The 4,227-nt window shown below is 47.6% G+C and overlaps 1 protein-coding gene across 4 annotated transcripts in view; it reads right to left on the bottom strand.

The window, feature by feature from the left end:
• Window positions 1-4,227, bottom strand: part of Palm2akap2 (PALM2 and AKAP2 fusion) — a 456,764-nt gene that overhangs the window by 104,589 nt on the left and 347,948 nt on the right. Inside the window, exon 1 of one of the 4 annotated variants that reach the window (XM_048783232.1) lies at window positions 527-680. The exons of the other annotated variants lie outside the window; for them this stretch is intronic. The gene's annotated coding sequence lies outside the window, so the exon portion shown is untranslated. Of the gene's footprint in view, window positions 1-526; window positions 681-4,227 lie in introns of those variants that run through there. 4 annotated transcript variants of the gene reach the window in all.

Consider the following 4,227-nt stretch of genomic DNA (forward strand, 5'->3'; position numbering starts at 1 on the left):
CTTTCCTGTTCAGTCTCGTTTGTGGGAAGGGTGTGTGTGTCGGGGGGGGGGGGGTCCTCTATTTGTTTTATTATTTGTTTGTTTATTAGTACTAAGGATTGAACCCAGAGGCGCTTTACCACTGAGCTACATGCCCAGTCCTTTTTATTTTTTATTGTGAGACAGTCCCGCTGAGCTGCTGAGGGTCTCGCTAAATTGCTGAGACTGGCCTCCAACCTCTGCGATCCTCCTGCCTCTGCCTCCGGAGTCGCTAGGGTTACAGGCGTGTGCCACCGCGCCCGGCCTACGTTTATTTTTAAGTATTTTTAAGGCAGCCAAAAGCCTGCCCTCCCCAAACTTAGGAACTCAAAAGCACATGGTCAAAATCCTTCCAGCCTGACCTGTTTGCCGCACACGATCCGCTATGCAAGGATCATTTTAAAGCCCGCGGTGCTTCCAAAGACTCCCAGATCTTTAACATTTCGCCAGTTACTCTTTCTCCATGCCCAAGGAACAGAAACTGCTGCGCCCCAGTTTGGACACTCACCTCTGGGCGCCGGCTCCCGCGGGCGCAGTCCTCCAGTTCGGCTCCAAAGCCGCGCGGCGGCCGCCTCCTACTTGGGGCGTTCCCGAGAATCCGAGGAAAGGCGCGCGGCAGCCCGAGGCTGGGGCCAGCGCTTCTGCCGCGAGGCGCAGCGGCCGGGCGCTCAGGAAACCACCGAGCCCCGCCCGCCCTCACTGGCCCCGCCCCTTCCCCGCCCCTTCCCGGCGCTCAGCGAAGGCGGTCTGCAATTCTCCACCCATATCCCCTACACTGCCACCCACCTTTGCTCTGCCGCTTGGACCGTCTATGCACAAACACCGAGAAATGAATGAGCGGAGAGAATGGAGGGATGGATGGGGCGCGGGAAGCGGGGTATTTCCTAACTGAGGAGAGCTCTGTGTCTGAGCAGGTGGACTTGTGTTAACGCACCGGTGGGAGCGTCGGTCACAAGCCAGTGGGTGTGTGCTGTATGCACACGTGTGATCGAGTGCATGTGAGAGTGTGTGTTGCCTGTGCGCGTTCCTACCCGAGCGGGCAGAGAGCCCCTCGTCCCTTACTCAACACAGGACTGGCCCTGGTGTAAGCGGGATCTCCGGAACTGGTTCGGGAGTGCGTCTTGGTGACGGTCATGTTGTCCCGGTGTATTTAGGGGTTCCGTTTGTTGCCGTCCTGAGGCTGAGATGTGGACAGATGCTCAAAGATCACTGGCTTGCCAGAGCTTCCTGCTGCCCTCCGAGTGCCGCAGCCGGTAGCTTTACGGTGTCAAAGCGCGCGTGTTAACAATGCCAGCGGCGGGGAAGGAGGCAGCTGATACTCAGCGTGGGGCTCGATTAGGCAGGTGGCCAGCCATCCCTCCCTCTGGAGGCGTCTGAAATTTCAGTCTGTCATCCCCTCCCCCACCATGAATATTTAAGTAATGTTAATGACCCTTTGAAAATGGACCATCTAGAAATCCCAAGAGAACACAAATGTTCACACAAATGCCCTACACAGAAAACAGCTTAAAAAAAAAAAGAAAAAGAAAAAAAGCTATTGTGTGCCCCATTTTACCACACGTTCTATGCTGAAAAACATCACCTGAAGTCCGATTTCTTTAGGCATGCTTTCTTGGTGATTCTCCAGCATTGCAAGTCAGAGCCCCTCCCCCACCCCTTGAGTTTTCAGCCTCAAGTGGCCTTCAGCTTTCTCAATCCCTAGAGGAGGTCCTGGACTCAATTTTGCATGTCAAACACAGCAGGAAGGTAACTGTGGTCCACTTTTTGCTTTGAATATAACCCTTACTGCTCTGCCCCCTTTTGGGGGGGAATGCTGGGGATTGAACCCAGGACTTTGTGCATGCGGGGCCAGCACTATACAACTGTGCTATGTCCTTAGCCCCCTGCAACTTATTTTTAATAATGGACATTTTTCTTTCTCTTCCTCTCTCCCTGCTCCTCCCTAATCTCCCCCACTCCCTAATCTCAGGGGAAATGGGATTACCATTCTTCCCCATCCTTGGCAAAGTTAATCTGTCCTTGAGGGGCTGGGCTCAATGGTAGAGTGCTTGCCTAGCATGTGTGAGGCACTGGGTTCAACCCTCAGCACTACATAAAAATAAATAAATAAAATAGAGGTATTTTGTCCATCTACAACTGAAAAAAAATGTTAAAAAAAAAATCTGCCCTTGAGTACACACCCACCAAAGGAACAAAGTAATCCAGACTTTGGGGATGGTACCAGAAGATCTCAGAAATGACTATCTCCCAAATTAACAAGCGAATTACAACTAGCTTTTGAATCACCTCTTTAAAAGCCCCCTATTCCTACTGATGGGCAGAATCACAGCCTTTGGGACAGTAATACCTTATGTTTCTCCTTTGCTAGCAAAGCAATAAACCTTCTTTTTCTTTTTTCTCAAAGTCGTGTCCTTGTTATTGGATTGGGATCAGGGACAAGGACTGAGCTTTGGGCACAGGAAGATACTGCCAGGGCCTAACTCTACTTTCCTAAACCACAGAGGTCCCTGAGTTCTAGTACAAAGAAGTAATACCACTGGAAACTACCCAAAAGCCCATATCCACCAAGGATGCAATAAACTTTGAGGTTTATTTGCACCTTTACCCAGAGATCAAGGATAAAGCCTACAAGGAAGACTTCAACTGTCCTCAGTTTCCTGAAGGTCAACAGACTCCTTTTTCTTGGCATTTAGAGATTGTTTCTTATCCTTTTTGCTTATTTGTCTTTACATTGCTGAATTTCAATAGCATTTTCTGGCCTGTGCCTATAGATTCCAGAGCTTCAGCCTTCAATGGACTTCCTTCCTTTCTCCCTTCCATCCCTCTTCCTCCCTCCTTCCCTTTCTTCTTTCCTTCCTCTTTTTATTTCCTCCTTTCCTTCCTTTCTTCCTCTTTCTTTCAATCCACATGTCCCTGATTAAATGAGTTAAACATTTGGGTGCCCTACATCGGATAGATTTTTCTTTTTTCTTTTTACAGTGCTAGGGATCAAACCCGGGCCTCATGCACTTTACCACTAAGTCACAGCTCCAGCCCTTTACTAATCTGTTTTTAACATTTTAATATCATGTGAAAACTCACTGAAATGAGCATGTAAGGTATCACAGTTATTTATTCATGTGGACCACAGACTCTCCAAGGAAGAATTCTAAAATTACAGCAGAGGTGATATTTTATAAGCAGTGCCATGACCGGTACTTCATCACTTTCTCCTCTTATGTTCATAAGTTAAAGTGTAAAAATTTACAAATAAAAATTGTTTCATTATTAAAAAGAGTAAAGCACATTATACCATCCTTACTCTGAATTACTTCTTTTCTAAAGCAGTGTCAGTGTTTTGTTTAAATTAATTTTAGGTTTGGGAATAAAGCTTAGGGTACAGTGCTTGCCTAGCATGCAAGAGGCCCTGGGTTCCATCTCCAGGGCCACCAAAAAAATACTACTTTTAAGTATTATTCTATAGCTGGGTGTGGAGGCTCACCTGAGTAGCTGTAATCTAGCTACTCAGGAAGCTGAGGTAGGATGATTGCAAGCTTGAGGTCAGGTTGGGGAAAGTGTTAAGACCCTGTCTCAAATTAAAAAGGGCTGGGGATGTATGGCAATGGTAGGTGCTTTTCTAGAATGCTCAAAGCCCTGGCTCAATCCCCAGCACTGCAAAACAGAACAAAAAGATGCAGATTCCTGGGTCCAACTTTAACTAAATCAGAATCTGGGGAAAGAGCTAATAAAACTGTATTTAACAGCTCCCATGTGATCTCCCTTCCCTCCCTCCCTCCCTCCCTTCCTTCCTTCCTTCCTTCCTTCCTTCCTTCCTTCCTTCCTTCCTTCCTTCCTTCCTTGAGTTATACCCCCAGCCTTTTTTATATTACCTTGAGACAGGTTTCTGCCCAGGCTGGTCTGAAGCTTGCTATCTTTCCATCTGTGCCTCCCCAGGAGTTGAGATTATAGGTGTACAGAACCCTGCCCACTGCCCCTGTGATTCTGAAGAATGTGAGAATCTGAAGGAGAGTGGAGATTCAAAAGCCTGGCTTCATCACTCAGGGCTAGCTTTAAGGCTGGGTTCATCACATCAGGTTTCTTAACATAGTTATTAAAATTGAGAATAATTGGGCTGGGATGTAGCTCAGTGGCAAAGCGTCTGCCTTGCATTCGCAAAGCCCTGGGTTCAACCCCCAGTTCCAAAAAAAAAAAAAAAAAAAAAAAAAACCC

The sequence above is a fragment of the Marmota marmota genome, unplaced genomic scaffold (assembly GCF_001458135.2).
Source record: "Marmota marmota marmota unplaced genomic scaffold, marMar, whole genome shotgun sequence".
Taxonomy (NCBI): Eukaryota; Metazoa; Chordata; class Mammalia; order Rodentia; family Sciuridae; genus Marmota; species Marmota marmota.